Here is a 16,931-nt window from a genome sequence, read left to right as displayed (position 1 = left end):
GCAAAATTAGGCTGCTTTTCGGAAATAGTGATTGACTGGCCTTATATTTTAAATTTCAGAACAAAGATTTTCCAACACGTTCCAAACACCGTTGGACAGATCTCATCGAGAGGAATCGAAATCTCCCAAGGTATGGGTGGTGCTGTATTTATTTTTTGATAATTGGCAATATTTTAATATTAACTGTAGCAACTAACAAGGCTCTTCTGCTTTTGATTATTGCACATTGGTAGAACAAATTATTACTAAACCGCCACTAACTCTAATAATTTCACGATTGTTGCTCTATCAATCTACCTTAAAATCGCTCCTAATTAAGAAGAGTAAATTGTAATGCAAAAAAGATATTTTCAAGACAGATTAATAAGATTGACTGTATTTTTCACACAATTTCCTGTGTATTTTTACTATATATCTTCCTGATTGCCACAAATACATTCTCAAAGAGATTAAAAATCGACTAAAAATACTCCAAGCAATAAATAGCCGATAGGAAAAGCGCCTCCCCCTCTAATTAAAACATAGCACTTTCAAGCTAGGAACTCCACTTCAATAGCTAATATGAGCGTCTTTTTTTAGATGGAAGCGAAAATCTGCGTCCGCCTACAAACCTGCTTTTGCGTTGCGCGTGGACGGCGAGAGGAGCGAAATTTATCAAGAAGGAGGTGAAAATGTTGCCGAGACAAATATAAACACGCGGTGACACTTCTTCTCTGTTAGCTTCATGCTTGAGCACATCATCGGCTGGAATCATCGTCATGAGGGCTCTCGTCTTTTTTCGTTTTCTCCACAAGCGACCGACCAGCCCAACAAAATCACACACATTAATGATTTTTTGCCGCGCGGCCATCACACCAGGCAGGACTTTAACCTTTTCGGCCTGCCACTGAGCCCGTGGGTGGAGAGTAAAAAGCATTTCTGGCCGACAGAAAATGTGCGGCAAAGTGCGTGTTATTTACCCGAGCACGAGCAGCCGCAGCCGCTCGCTGATATTAACTTGATTTATGCTTATTTGGCTCACTTTTACAAGCGTCAACTCTGCTCTTGATGCGCACCGAGTGGGTGAATCAAATTTTAAGTGTCTTGTTCAATACAACGCACACAGACACAAAGATGATCTTTATCTCAATGATGGATTAACAACATGAGTAGTTAATTGTTCATAATAGAGCAGAAAATTTGTAAATGATTTTCTATTAAGGCAAAATTACTGTGCTTTGACTTAAAACGGACAGTTATGCAGTAAAAAATTAATGCTTTTAACCGCGAAATTTTCTTTTTTGCACAAAATAATCTCTGATTTGGTAATTTGATCATGTTTGAATCCGCTGATAGAGAGACACCATTAAACATAAACAGTTTGATACGTGTTTGAGCTGTAACCAACCTGTCCTGATTGAATCTGATTTAATCCAAATGCAATCGCTCTAGATATTAGATACGAATTAGTTTTCATTTTTACTGCGGTTCACTGCGATTGGCTGAACCGGTTTAGTTTTTCAGTCCATCAAATAAATTATTTCCATGTCCAGTTTGTACAGCAGCAGAGCTTAATCCATAATCAGAGCGTTAAGAGTAAAGACGGTTTTTATCAGCTTTTCCCTAGATGTTCTTTGGAAATCTTATCAACCAAATTTATAGATTGATTTTTGCAAAATTTAGTAAATTATTTGTTGGGAAGCTTAAAAATCGATTTTTAATTCCAGTTCTCTTTGCCAAGGCTCTTAATCTTTGACAGCGGTCGCTTGTACCTTGATTTCCTTATCGCTGCGCATACAGCAAGAGCGCAGGTGCATTTCGCATTTTCTTCACTACTTTACCGACAAGATTGTACGTACACATGCTGGATTACTGCATTCAAATCAGGTTCCTGGAAGGTGTTAAATTTATACAAATGCAACTATAAGAAGAGATATTAAGCGGATCAACATACGCAAAAGAGTCTCTCTCGCTGTGCCTTCATTGTTTTCTCGCAAATGAGGACGCGAATAACAATTAAACCATTTCACTATAAATACACGCGGCCGGCTGCGCGAATATTGCTTAAACAATGAGCATTGTTACGAAGGAAATAATGAAAATCTTAAAAAAAATACGCAAGTGCTGCATGGGCATTATTTGATTCTCTTCTGTTGTGCATCGTGGTGAGATCGTGTGCAAATAATTTTGCTTTAATGCTGCACAAAATTAAGAATTACGTTTATGTGCGAGTGCGAGTACATAGCAGATATAATATGAAATATTTCTGCGTTGCTTGGAAAGCTCTGGCGAAAAGAGAATAATTCGTATTTAGTGTGGATCATTGACATCCTAAATAAGGTATATGAATATTCTTAAGTAGAAGCCAATGAAGGCAGGAGCACGCAAGGTTGTCATATTTGTGTGAAGATATAAAATGCAGCTTCCTCGGTGTGAAGCAAGCTGTTTATTTGTGCATATTCCTACAGAAAAGTCCTGCTCACCAAGGAAGCTGCATTTAGTTTCTTCTGATTATAAGACTATTTTTTTATCACTTCCTTAAAATCATTTTTATTTTTTCAATTCTGTAGTAAAAATCCACTTCCCTTCGATTTAATTCCCCGGCACCCTAAAGGCCTCTCGCGAATTTTCGCTCACGCACGCATTTCGCTCTCATTAAAGCGCACTCTTCGCCTCACAATTAACGAGAGACTCATCTTGCGCAAAATATATATCCATTTTCACGAACGATAAACATGCCGTGTGTGTTCGCTTAATTGCTGCTGCTAGCAGTGCGCATACACACAGCAGCCGGCTTGATTCCTACCAATTTCCTGCGAAATTAAAGAGCACTTCCCCAAGGTGTTATTCTTATACATGCGCGACTTAGTCCGCCTGCAGCCGCGCGTGCATTTTAATTTGAATTATAACATTTCGCGTCATTCTTCCCAACGTGCCACTTTTATTGTTGTTTCAGTCGGCGTGTGTGCTGTTCCCTGCACCATGCCGTTTATTGCGTTGTTAATGTGCAATTTTCCCTCACCGTGTATGTTGAATGCGTTGGCTGGCTTGCTCAGAGGAGCCTCAAACAATTCGATAAACTGCTATTGTGGCAGGATGACAAACGCCTCGGTTATTTTACTGCCAGACGAGTCTCATTTGGAATTGAGTACTGCACCTGTGCACCTTGAGTCGATATAAAGATAAATTCCCGAATATAAAAACATGTAATGCTTAGTAAAAAAGATTATTTGCATCAGATGGTGACATTTTAAAATTTACCCTAACAATTTTTGTATTGTGAAATACTTGTAGATTCTTTGATTAAAAATAATTAAATCAGCACCTTTAATTACCATTGCAAAAATATTAATATGCACATTTAAATCAAGATATTAACTGACACGTCATTGATTGTTGAGCAGTTCAAGATTTTTCCGATTTAAAGACGGGATTCTTGACTTTAAATGGACTATTATAAAACGGAATTTAACTGCAACAGTTTACTCGGATGAAAGTACTGACAAGCTGATCTAGGGTGATGGTGTTGTATAATGCTAACGATTAATGCTTTTCATTTTCAATAAAGAACTCTACCGCGTCAATAGTTTATAAAATAAAAAATGTCCTCTAAACTGCATGATCAACGGACCGACAACATCTTTGAAAATGTCCTCAAAAATCGAAGGGATAAACTTAAAGATTACAAATTAAGACTAAATGAGATAAAGGGTTCGGTACTAAATTTATAAAAGGTTTTATTGACACATTGTATTGTTATTGACGAAATTAATAATATTTTACACAAGCTGGTCAAAAGCAATATTACCTTTTTTAAAGCCACAATCCCATATTTTTATCTAATTTAAGTTTTCTGTCTTTTATTTTTGTCGATATTGCATTCTGAAAAACTGAATTTTCCTTTCGGCGCAGTGGAGTTACAAAACGGAGGCGGACCGTGCCAACAATAAGTTGTAACAGCCCTTTATATGCATGAATATTCCGTCCGTTTGCTCCATTTACAGAAAGTCGCTAAACACCGGGGCGGAGATATCGTCTGGTCGTTTGTAATTGTCTTGCACGCGCGCGCTCGCTCGCTCCGGCAGGGCTGTGAGAGCTGTTTTGTTTGCGGTCGGGTGCGCCGCGCGCGAAATGAGGAAAACGGAGGGAGCAGCGCAGGCGAAAAAAGCAATAAAATGTTATTTTAACTACTTATGACTTTAACCTTTCTACCGTGTAAGCAGAGATAAGCAGCAAGAAAGCAAAAGTTGCTTTATAAAGCGCGCACGCGGGCATTATTTTTCGATCCAGAAGCTAGAGTGTGTTCTCTCTCTCTCTCTCTCTCTTTCTCTCCGGCGGGTCTGCGCAAAAGTTTTCCTCTCTGTGGAAACAACACGAGAACGCGGCGCGCGCGTTTTACCGCAAAGGGCGAGTAATTTATTATTTAGCGGGCGTAATAAGCAGGCAAGGAGCAAACGGCCTGGAATTAATGCGGAATTCTCAGTTTTATTTTCAATTTATTTCTCGAAAAAGCAGCCAAGATGCTCTGCTCTCGCTCTGCTCCTCCTTGAACAATAGCCGCCGGGGCGGAGGGGCAGTTTTTAAAAGAACACCTTTTACGCGCGCGCCCTCAGCTCAAAGGAAAACAAATTACGTCATTCTAATATAAATTATGAATAACTAATGCCCGCCGGCTGTCTGTTTAATGAAAACCTCGCGCCTTTTTGTTTTGTTGAGCCTTTTTTCGCGCGCGAATTTCCTCCAGCTGTTTTATATTGCACTTTGGAAACTTCGTTACGTCGCTTGCTCGACCCGTGAATTTTCACTTTCCGCGGGGCTTAAGCCTGCAAACGAACAAACACGAAGTTTCCACCCCTCGCTTCAGAAAAAAAAGTTGAGAGAAAAGGCAAAATGCGGTTTCCTTTTTAAAGGAATTAACATGTTCAGGGATCATACTTCTGATGAGTTGCTAAACCTTTTATGTAAGGCTGAAATGACGTCAAACCGTGATCTTAAATTCAAAATACACCACCTTTTTTTAAAAAGGTTTAAATTTATCGATATTCCCTAAAATAAATTTAAAAATGTAATTTTGTACCTTCTCCAATATCTATTGATTCATATAGATTTTAAAATTATTCCACTGTGCGTGCCTATAATGAATTAAGGTATCAGCTAATGAAAATTGTTACAAGTGCTTTAAGTAAAACCTATGCAGCAACATTCTTCTCCAGAAAGGAAGTAAGGATTTAGTTCCTCAAATTAGCAGTGTTCAGTGGAAATCAACCAGATTAAAAGGCATAACTCGCTCAAGGCGCCACGCATTTTGAGCAGGCTGAAAGCTTGTCTGCGAGCTTAGGATGGTTTTGGCATCAAGTCGGTCGGCGCAAATCTGATTTTTCCGTCGAAAAGAGCACTCGATCGCTTATAAAAACACAAGGCAGTCGGGCGAACGGCTCACGCAGAAAATTGCTTTTCACCTGCGTTTCCCGTCGATGTTTATGGCTGGGGAAAAATCCGGGCATCAGCTCATGGCAGAACTCCTCTTCCCGGCGCTGCCACCTCCGCCTCGGCGCAACAGCCGAAGAGCGGCGCGGATTGTGCTCCACCGGCGTCGCCGGCTTATTTATAAAGGAAATAGAGGTGTACATCGGGGAAAATATGTCGATTTCCGCGAGTGAGGATGTCGTTCGCTCCTCTCGCCAGCCCGCTCCACTCGAGCTTAATGGTCTTCAATATGTTACGCCGCAGAATTTTTCAATACCGTATTATGGCAGTTGGGTGGCGACGGCATCTCTTCTTTATGCGCTCGGATTTCAGCCCCCGTCTCGAGCAATATTGAAATTGCTGCCGCCGCCGCCACCCCCGCGACCCATTCATTATCCACCCTGTGCTTTCGCCTCAAATATATTGCGAAAGAAGAAGGAAACATACGCGTCATGCAAATTTTATTGGCCGATTTCGGCCCGTGCAAGATTGCGAAGTTTTAGCTCCATCGGCTTTCATACTTTCCATCTTTCCGTTGCAGTTTCTAACCATGAATTTATGAGACGGCAAGATAAATTGTTACGTAAACCATGTTCCAAGTCGAAGAGGCATACAAATATAATTAAATTTCCAAATAATTAAGTGTTATTTTTTACCATCGGTTTCGACAATTTTTTTTTTATTTCAAAACGAGCAGTCATAAAAGGCTAATCCAGGTTGCAAAAAACGAGTTTATAGGTTTCACGGCGATACCCCTTTATTTTACTCAAAAATAAATTAATTCCTGTAGGCTGTCGCGATGTGACGCATAAGCTCACGTTATGAATCCGTTTGTGGTCCGTCAATTTATGCGATCAAACTTTATATTTAACAAAAATATTAATATTTGCCCATTTTCTGAAAATTTTTAAGATTTTCTCTTAGAACACATGACTATCATTTTTTAAATTCCAAATCCGCCAAACAAAACTCGAAGATTTTTAAAAATGATTTGGACTTTTCTCTGTAGCAGCTGACAAAATAGAGAAAAACTGCAATTTGATTCTAAAGGCTGATGAAATGTTTTGCATTAAATTCCTTTTTAAATAACAAAATTCTTCCCGTATCAAGCAGTTGTGAAACAAAAATTCCCCAAATGTGAAAGCCTTTAGTGTTTAAAGCCCCATTGCGATTTCAGACTCAATCCTGCTGCTTTGCATTCTGCTCTTAAATTGATTTATTTTTTATGTGCAGCTGGAAACAAAAATTAATCCAGCCAATCGCTGTCGAAACGTCGGTAAAGATTAAAAAACTGGTTTCCAGCACAAAAGAAACAATGTTGCAGGCTGAATGCATAGCAGCAGGACTGAGTCTTACATCACGACGGGAATTCCTTAAAATCGGAAGAGTATGGTGGCGCCATCCTTTGGCGGCTTCGAGCACTAATGGCTATAGCAAAAAGTGGTGATTTGAATTGAATTTAAAACAAAGCTTTTAAAAAAAATAATTTTATCATCAACATGATACAAACAGTTAAATTCGTTTTTGGGAGCTAATTGAAGACACAAGGAATATTTGTGTCGGGAGCAATGCTCTAGATTACATATCCAGAGCCTGATGATATAATGTTTTGCCGCGCCCTACCAGAGACGAACCAACAAACCGGTGATGGTCGCCCTCGCAAGCCAAGTATAACGTGATAAATGTCGCGCGGCAAAAAGTGGCAAAAACAATGCGCGCGTGGTTTTATCACGCGCGGCACCACGGGAAAAAGGGTTGGTTAGCCCCTTTTTGTAGGCGGCTGTGAAATGAATGCGGTTCACCGCAAAACAAACCGATTTTGTTTTGTGCTGTTAAATCTCGTTTATATAACAATGGGGCATGCTGTTCATATAGGAGTAGCGTGTGTCAGACACCTACTTATTTGTGCGGGAATGATGATGCACAACGGAACAATTTAGAAATGCTGCGAATGCTAAAACTTACAACATTAAATATTAAATTTTTGGTGTCAAAAACCAGCTTTCATTTCTTAACATGCACCGTTCTATTCTCTAAATTTTGTTCTTGCTCGTGCCAAATCAAAAATTTTGCAATTAGTTACAGCAGTTGTAAACCACAATCTGAGTCGATCAATCAGCTCTACGAGGAAAAAGAAATGGATGAAATTGCCCAAAATATTGAGGCTGCAACGAAACATCGCCCGGTACTTAAATTGGTATCTGCGCGCGTTTTTGCAGAGGCACGCTGTATTGTGTTGTACGTTTCAAGCCGGCGGCGTTTGCAACCCATATTGCTGGTAAGCGATTAATCAGGCAAACGAGAACATTTATGTGCGTATTTTCGGGGGAAACGGCAGTCGCGGCTGTGTTTTCCGACAACAATGGAGATCAGTTAAGAGAGGCTACTTGGCCTCATTACCGCATTTCGCGGCAATTTATCGGCGCGCGTAATTATCGGGCAATGAGATTTATTGATCGGCCTCGGGCGCAGGTAGCGAATATTGCGCGCTCTGCCCCCGACTTGTAATTTGTGCAGCATTTTGCACCAGTTTGCCTCTTTTTCGACATCAACCGGCCTGTTAGCATGAAAATCGCAATTATTAAAGATCATACAGCAGCTTTCGCTATACTATTGAATCATTTTCATTGTAGTCGTGGTCCAAATATATTTCGACAGAAAAAAAATTGTTCAATAAAGTTGATGCAGATTTACACTCTTTTCAAAGCTGATATTTAATAGGTTTATGATTCTCAAAACACAAATTCTCTTAAAAATGTTAAATTTTAACGAAATATTTTTTATAGAAGTTGGGTTGCATAGCTTAAAAATGTGTTCAAAGAAAAATAACAACTGCACTGACAGTAAAATGATGCATCTTTGAGATTGCCAATCTCATATCATTTTATTGGGTAGTTTAACTATTTTATTAAAAAACACAATTAAAATATGCAAAAATTATTAAATTAATAAAAAATTCTTCTTTTGAACGATGAATATTGAAATATCCTATTTAAATCCGAAATTATTATTCTTGGTGAGATTTCGACAGTTCCTTTAGCATATAAATACGACCCAGAATGCTAAGTCATTATCCGTTTGCAAAATCGACTTAAAATTCTCATTAGAAAGTTTCGTCCTGAACAGTGTGAATTTCTGTCTGCAAAACCACCAAGTTCCGAAAGTACGATTTGTCCACCACCAACCGGAAGCATGCCGATGTTGTTGTTGCAGTCTGCACGGGGCGGCGTCGGGGGCTGCCGCCTCGTTTGTTTACATCGCCGCTTCACTCTCTCCGCAATTTTTTATCCCACTGCAAGGGCTGTTTATTTCCTGCGCCCTTTCTTGTGTGTTGATGTTTGTTTGTTTGCGCGAGTCAGCAGCAACCCGCCACTACTTTAGGGGTGGTTTCGGCATTACGCGGCAATTTGGACTGATGCCCTGCGAGAGCGGGCGGCGAGACATGACGCGAAATTTATTATCCACCTTTAATCCAGCCTGTCTGCGCGTCTCTTGTTGTTGTTCCCCGCCGACGGGTTGGGGTGCGGAGCTGAAGGCCGTGATGGATTCAAGTTGCGCTCGTGAAACAAGCGGAAACACTGTCTGAAAGTGTGAATTTTCGAAAAGGCTTTTTCATAATTTGGCCCACGTGATTTTAATCAACTTTTTCTTGATTTTCAAGATTTTGATTTAATTTTAAGAGAACACGCCTGGAACTGCCAAATTTAAGAACAATAAAAAAGTGATGCCTCTATGTTAAGGAGTGGAAGAGTTGTTTTCAAATACGTTCGAAATCTATGTTAAGCAGTCCGATCTATTTGTCAATTTTTGTCTTTCACTTAAAATTGTGATTTATATCGAGCCAAATGTCGAACTGACGCCAAATTCGGTTAGATGGATATCGAAAATTCAAACTGAAATGAGATGAGCAACGAAATCACTGTCAAGTGATGTAAATTTTCAAACAGATCATATTTGTTTTGGGAATTTCTTGCAACTATTTTTTACAATTGCATGGTAAGGATTTTACAAAAGATCAAATGATGAAGCCAACAATGTAGCTTATTCGATCCTTCTTCAAATTTAGGCCGAAATAAAAATATCCTCTTAATCTAATTTTGATTTCGGGATATTCCAGAGATTTTTACTTTCCGGCAAAGTCCAATTTAGAACAAATTCCTGACAAATTCCAAAACAACTATTTCAAACAAATTCCATTTGGACAAAGTACGCGTCCACGTCACACAGTACGCGTTGTGACAAATCTAAACGACTTTGGGGTTCTCATTTGCAGTTGGAACGACAACTTTTTTCGTGCATTCATTTTGTTGCGTGCAGAAAAAGCAGCACTTGTTTTTGGACACACCACTTGGCACGAGGAATGCCGCCGCGTCTCGTCCCTCTCGCCGCTAGTTTTCGGTCTGCCCCTAGCTCCAATGTGCTCACTTTCAACCGCGTGTACAGTTTTAAAAGACGTGCGCCTCCATAATAAAAACATGTATTAAAAATTGCTCGGCAACAATTTACTGACACAACAGTAATAAAAGTTGCCAACTAAATCTGCGCGAATTAACACCGCATGAAGAGGAGTAATCATTTTCTCGACGGCAGTAAAAATCATCAGCGCAAAGAGAATGTTTTAAAAGCGATTATTTCAAAGACATTTCACATAAAAACCATGCAATAAACTACTTTTATCCCAAAATGAAAACTCGTGAGGGTTAGCTATTTAACAATTTGCAGAGTAAAATTGCGAAGTCTTAAAATGCAACGAATTAAGTTCACCTCAGCGTGGCAATCCATGCTCTTCCTGGTGATTAAGCCATCATTCCCTCAATTTCTAGATTCACGATGGCTCCTCTGCGATAAGCTGCAGCAGACCAACAGCAGGCCGAAACTTTTATGTAATATCGGTCGGATAGAGAAACACACACTCGCTCGAAGGGACAATTCAGCGCGCCGGAGAAAGAGAGCCCAGCATAACCAGGTGCGGCCTTTTATTTTGCAGGCAAACCAGTTTTTATCCCTTGGCAAATATGATACATTTTTTGCGTCTACTTTTCTTTGCAACATGAAGAGAGCGAGCGAGTTGTGCTCTTGCAACAATTTATGTGTATGCCTTCGAAAAATGAGCTATCCCTCAGTCGGGTCGACAGGCAGGCGACTTTATTTTGTTTGCCTTCTTTCTCAACTAATCCAGCCCTCTTTCTCATTAAAACGTCACGTTTGCCGAGAAATTCGGCTTAGTGAGTTGCAGACGAGTGGTCAGAGTATAACTTGTACTTTGCCATTTTTAATAGTCAGAGCTGACGACGTTCCCAGCTTTTGAAGATTTAAGACACTGATTAATATACTTTCATTTTAATTTTATATCAAACTTCAATTGAATATATCAGAGCAGTTATAGAACATGACACTACTGGACCTCCTTTATGTTCAATAAAAAATGTCATAACCTTTAATAAAGTTTGAACAATAATAATTGAATTAAATGAACGATTTGACTGCATTTTACGAATTTTTATTTCTAGCCTGCACAGTAAAAGCTTATCAAACCGTTCACTTTTAGTGTCCAATAAATAATTCATTAATGTATACTTAAAACAATCCTAATGATGGACATATTATTTGAAATTTGGATAATATGAATTTTTACCAAAAATGCATTCATTCATTGATTATTTCTTTCACAAAAGTTTTGATTTTTTTACTTCCTGCCAAGAACAGATTTTTTTCTTGTTTAGTCTATTCGTCGTTTGTTGCGTCTGGTTGGGGCAGCAGCCACTTGTTGTTATTTTTGTTGTGCCTCCAAAGCTTTTGCTCTGTCCTAAAGGGGGAAACAAAATAAAACAGCAGAGCGCAAGGGCCAACAACAAAACAGTCTAGACACGCCATCAGACTATCCTCTTTAGAGCAAGGGGCAGAAAAAAGCAGGAAAAGCCATTTTTTCAGCTGCCTCTGCTCAGACTAAATAATTTTATTGTTCTGCGACCTCTCTGTAAGCGCCTTTTGCCAACGGGGAGTACATTCGCGAATTACATTAATGCATCTTGGTGTTTTAATAGGGTTTAAAATAATGTACTCAGTCGTCGAGGCGAATAATAAATCAAGCCGAGAAGAAAAGAGTTGCGGTCGTCCATTTTCATGGCAAAAGAGACGATTTTGAAATTGCTCTGCTGTTTCCAATTTAAATACACCGCGCGCGAGTCGTTATCCCGCGGAAAGGAGAGTCCAAGTCAATAAGACGCGGAAATAAATCAAGTCAAGCAGTTCTCCTCGGAATGGAAACGAGAGCTGAGGGCGCACATTGCACAAAATTGAAACAGTCACAAATAATCAGAGCATTTAAATAATGATCGGATATTTTACTAAGAAAAATTTCTCTTATTATTCAATTTGCCGCATCAGAAAGTTGACTTACACGGTTGATTGATTTGAACTCTCACGTTTTTCCCAGAGCGTAAAAATGTTTACAGCTGTAATAGTTAGTTAAAAATTAAATAATGTTGAATCCCGACCTGCGTTCGTATTTGAATTAAGGTGGAAGCTTCAACACCATACGTTTTATTATAATATGATTTTTAGTTTGTAGTTCACAAAATGGATATAAATTTGTCGAAAAATTTCGATTTAAATTATGTTAAACAAATTGAGGACCATCGTTTTTTCTAGATATATATTTCAGAATGTTCCATTTCTTTCCCGAAAGGGAAAATAAAATTTTTTTAAGTTTGTCATGCTTGTGAACTTTTTTCAAATCTCTGTTTACTTGATTCGGAAAAAAGAGTGCAAATTGGAAAAGCACTGCTTAATCCAGCATGTTTCATTAATGGCCCGGCAACCCTTTTCCTCCCTTCAACCCTTCAACAGGGGATGCTTTGGCAACATTAACAATCCACTCTCGGGCGTGTTTCTTAAATTGTTTGGCACATAATAAAGGGAAAGCTTGGCGGCGGGGTGCAGAAAGGCAACTCATATTCATTATTATTATTTCTCGGCGCTCGTTGGAGCGCGAAAAGCTGCGTCGTCGTCGGAGGCATTATTTTTATATTAAACGCGCGCGGCCTGCAAAGACAGCGAAAGAAAGAGGTTTTCAAGAAGCAGAGCAGGGAAAGAAGCAATTAAGGATTTTTTCTTTACCATAACAAAGAAAAATAAATTATTTTATGCCCGCTCTTTTTTCCACTCCACTTTGCCTGCCTCTCAACAGCAATAACGTTTATTTTTTCCTTCTCTCTCTCTCTCTCTCTCTCTCTCTCTCTCTCTCTCGCGCTCTTTCTTTCGCTCTTGTTACCATAATAAAAAATAATAATCATCCCCCGCGTGCGCTTGATTCGGTGGCTCCCTCTCGCAGATTGCTCTCATTTGGACGAATCTGCGGAAAATAAATTTTCGCGTGGCTGCCGCGTTTTAGCTGGTGGCGTGCACTGTTCTCTTGCCGTGGTTAATGACTCAAGAGTAACTTGGGAATCCGTGCTGCGGCATGGCCAGGCGTACAGAAAATCCGTCCAAAGAGATTCAATTTAGCAAAAAAAAAACCATTGTTAGAAAGATGAGTCTAACTGCTTGAAAGTTGATATTGCTTTGTAAATAAATAATCTAATTAGTCAAACTAAATCTGACATAAGATAAAAAATCATATTCTGAACAAGTTAGCGCGGCATGTTTTGATTAAGTCTGGCGTAACAAATCTGTGAGGTTAAATTTTAAGATTATCTTTAACGCGATGTCTATTAAATTTTTAAAAGCGATCGGTTTAATAACTTAAAGTAGTTAATTACATGTCAGCAATTGCCGGAAAGAATTAGCAGCAAAGCGACATCTTTTCCTCAAAACTATTAAGGACTTCAGAATATAATATTAATATTGAAGAGTTCACTACTTTCATGAATTAAGCTAACTGTCGATACCTTGCCTTCGATGTTTAATTTTTTCCCTTGTTAAGGAAAAACGCATTTTGTTAGAATAATTAATCTATTTTATTGGCGAGTATACAACCCAACTCAAGATTGGCAAATAAAATAACTAAAATTATAATTATGACAATTATCAAAATTAATTGTTCTATGAATTAGCTCTCAACGAGACTGGAAGGAAAAAATGAGAGGGTGACTCACCCCAGTTACCCGTGGCGGGAACGGCAACGGCCTCCAAAGGTCAGCAGGGGCACCAACAAAACAAACGTGCACAAAGAACCAAAAACGGGGCCGCGAAATTGAATGTAAGCGAGCAGAGAAATAATATCGTCGCGCGAACAGAACAAAGCAGGAACCTGTCCTCGGCAGTGTCCGGCGCGAGCGGCGGCACTTGCTATGACTGGAGAGCCGAGTTAAAAACCACCTGAGCAGAGAGCAAACGGATAAAATAAAAACTACTACACACACACACACACTATACTTGGGCCACGGGAGAGACGGAGAAAGAGAGAGAGAGAGAGAGAGAGAGAGAGAGAGAGAGAGAGGCTCTCTCACTACTCAATCCGCTGTTTAATATTTATAATAAAAGATGCGAGAGTCGGGAGAGAATCTAAAGTACGCGGGGCGTGGTTTTATAATATTGAATCAAACGCGGCGCGGCCACTTTTTTCGCTCGGCCGGGTGAATCACTTGCTTTTTGGCACGCACGCCTTCAATTCGGCTCGCACTCCACACGAGATCCGTCCATCTCCGTGTGCAATAAAACGCTCTTTTGCGCTGGGAAAGTACCGACTCGTTGCGCGCAGAAAATTATTTCTGCATAAATTAGCAGCGGCTGGTTTTGCTTGTTGCAATTTCGCATCCTAACCGATCTCCTGCGTGATTCGGAATTTCTCCGCCGCCTCGACGCTGCATTTTTCCAACTGTGAGAAACGCCGCATTCAGGTTCAAGTTAAAATATTCGCATGAACACGGAAGCATTTTTAAATATTTTATTTTGCAACGCTTCAGTCAACAGGATATTTGGAAAAGCCAGATAATCTAAATTAAGTAAGCATTACCAACTACTGAGGCTGTATCAAAACTCAAATAAAACAAAGTTGTGTGACGTATTGTGTCACACGTTTGAGGTAACAAATCTGTGCGCGGTCAAAAATCAAATATGCAACTCATTCGGAGCGTTCTTGAGCAAACGGAAGCCCGTCAGGCCAAGAGTAATTGGCCTTTTAGCGAGTGGAGTGCCACTGTCTGTCTGAGAGTGAGCGGGCGAGTGTTGATTTGCGCATAATGACGAGATAGATAATGAAAGAGGCTGCAGAATAAGCAGCCGCACCCGCCGCCCGCCGTCGCGCGTTGTTTGTTGTTGACTGCTGCTGTGGCTGCGCGCCGCGGCGGAGCATCTCCTTCAATCAGCGAAACTGAACGATGTTCCTTGAAGATAATGCTGACGCGGCCTCTCAATGCTCGTCTCTTCCACGTAAATGTGCACACACATAGCATATTGCATATCAACTGAACTCAGGGGCCAAGAAATATGATGTACTTAAAATTCTCAAATACGCTTATCAACGAGTGAAGCAGCAGCCACTGAATAATGTTCCGTTGGGGAGTGTTAAAGAGGAGAGCATTTCATGAAAAGCTACAAAACATTTAACAAAAATTAAGCCAAGCTGATATGTTTGTAAGTAGTAAATAATTTGTACATGTGAGTTGATCGATTTATTTAATTTTTTAATCTGATTTAAATTTGTTGAGATGCATGTTTCCAGGATATGCTAAGCAATTTTGTTTTTTCGTATTATTTATCTAAAAGTTCGTTCAAATTTATGTTTAAAAAGTCTGCCATATTCAGCAGCATTAAATTTACCAAAAATATATAGCGACCAGCTGTTACTACAAATGTCCAGCTTTTAATATTACTTATATACAACTTTAATTACATGCACTAATTTTTTTTAAAAAAATTAGAACCACTTATTTTGCCACTTGATTTCTGCGTTTTGCACTGCCCTCAGCTAGTATCACTGCTTTCCGATTTTCAAAGAGGTGAATCGATGGTGCGAGTGGCGAAGTCTAATGACCGACCTCGACAACGTCTGCTTGCTGAGAAAACACAATTGAGACATCAAGAATCGAGTCAGCGCGTCACTCAACGTCCGTCTGTCTGTCATTTCGCCGAGCAGAAAGACACACACAAACAAGCGCGTTCGACCATTTTTGCAAAGAACGTGATTCGAATTGGCGAACTGACGCAAAAAGATACCGACCACCCCTAAAATTCAAAATGAAACTTTTGCGTCTCACCTTTTTCTGCAACCCGCCTGGAACTCAACAGCTGCGACTAATAAAGTACTTGGCGGCCGCCTCCGCAATTAGCAATTGACTGCTCCTTTGCATAATGCGAGTCCTAAAACGAGAAGAGAGACGTAAATTTCAGCAGCAGTCGAGGAACCGAGCAATGGGTGGAGTTTATCATTCAAGTTTTTAAATCTGATAAGCAACGATCAACAAAAAATATAATTTCAGTCACGTCTGTCCTACATGATTATTTTATTCTAAACTAACTTTTATTTTTAATTGATAATATGATATTATGATATAATCCCTTTTAATATTTCCGGCAGATTCATATACATATGGCATTGGGTAACTATTTTTTGGCCGTCACTTGCAATGATGAAATTGAAACTTTACGCCCTTATAGGTTTTTTACCCTAGATATTTTTTTAAAATGATTATTTCCTACAGTCAGATATTAATTATTGTGTCGTTATGTTTCTAAAAATAATTGTAGATCTCTTTTTATTTGGATCCTGTAGTTGCACCAGAGTTATCAGCAATTTACCGATTTTTCTACGCGTGCCCACATTTGCGAAAGAAGTAGTCTTGTTTGTTTCAAAGTACTCACTCTTCTCACTCAGCCGCACCTTTTACTCAGAGAAGAATTGGGCATAACCAATAAAATAAAATATTGTGTGAGTCGCATAAATGTCTAGCAACAACAACATTTTCGCCCAGCAATAAGTGAGTGACACTGGTTCTGAAAAGTTGTTTTTGCATCTGCGCGCAGCTCATAATTTCGTTTTATGAACTGCTTTTAGACGCCAAGGAGCTGCGCCCGAATTTATTTATGCCGCTGCCGTCATACACGCGCCGCGCTTTTGTATTTATTTATCGCGCTCTTTGACTGACACGCCACTCGACTTCTGGCTGCGGTGAAAGTCTCGACAATGTCGAGCGAGTATTTCAAATCGCACGGCGGCTGCAATTCCAAATCGGTTTTATCGAGTCCCGTCGCGGAAAGTCGAGGGAGGACTGAATTACGTACTTGTTGACCATTGCGGGGAATGTGAGCCAATAAAGGCTTCAAACGCGGTCTTAATGCCTCGTTTGTCAGCAATTTTATGATTTTTCCTTAACTTCAAGTTGAGAAATAGAGCAGCTATCAGAAAAGAAAGGTGCGAAGCCGAGATATTACACTGTACGAATTTTATCTCTTTATTATTAACAGTGCGATTTTATTTGAACGTGGAAAAAATAAATTATAACCAAAGTTAGCACGATAAACTCAAAATATTCGCAAAAATTGTC

The 16,931-nt window shown here is 39.6% G+C and overlaps 1 protein-coding gene across 4 annotated transcripts in view; it reads right to left on the bottom strand.

Annotated features, from left to right (window-relative positions):
* Window positions 1-16,931, bottom strand: part of FoxP (forkhead box P) — a 215,063-nt gene that overhangs the window by 172,801 nt on the left and 25,331 nt on the right. For 2 of the 4 annotated variants that reach the window (XM_065495758.1, XM_065495774.1), the window contains exon 2: window positions 15,645-15,747. The gene's annotated coding sequence lies outside the window, so the exon portion shown is untranslated. Of the gene's footprint in view, window positions 1-13,541; window positions 13,737-15,644; window positions 15,748-16,931 lie in introns of those variants that run through there. The other 2 variants (XM_065495759.1, XM_065495775.1) reach the window with 1 other exon arrangement.

This window comes from Cloeon dipterum, chromosome X, assembly GCF_949628265.1.
Source record: "Cloeon dipterum chromosome X, ieCloDipt1.1, whole genome shotgun sequence".
Taxonomy (NCBI): Eukaryota; Metazoa; Arthropoda; class Insecta; order Ephemeroptera; family Baetidae; genus Cloeon; species Cloeon dipterum.
This window is presented reverse-complemented; position numbering and strand designations above follow the sequence as displayed.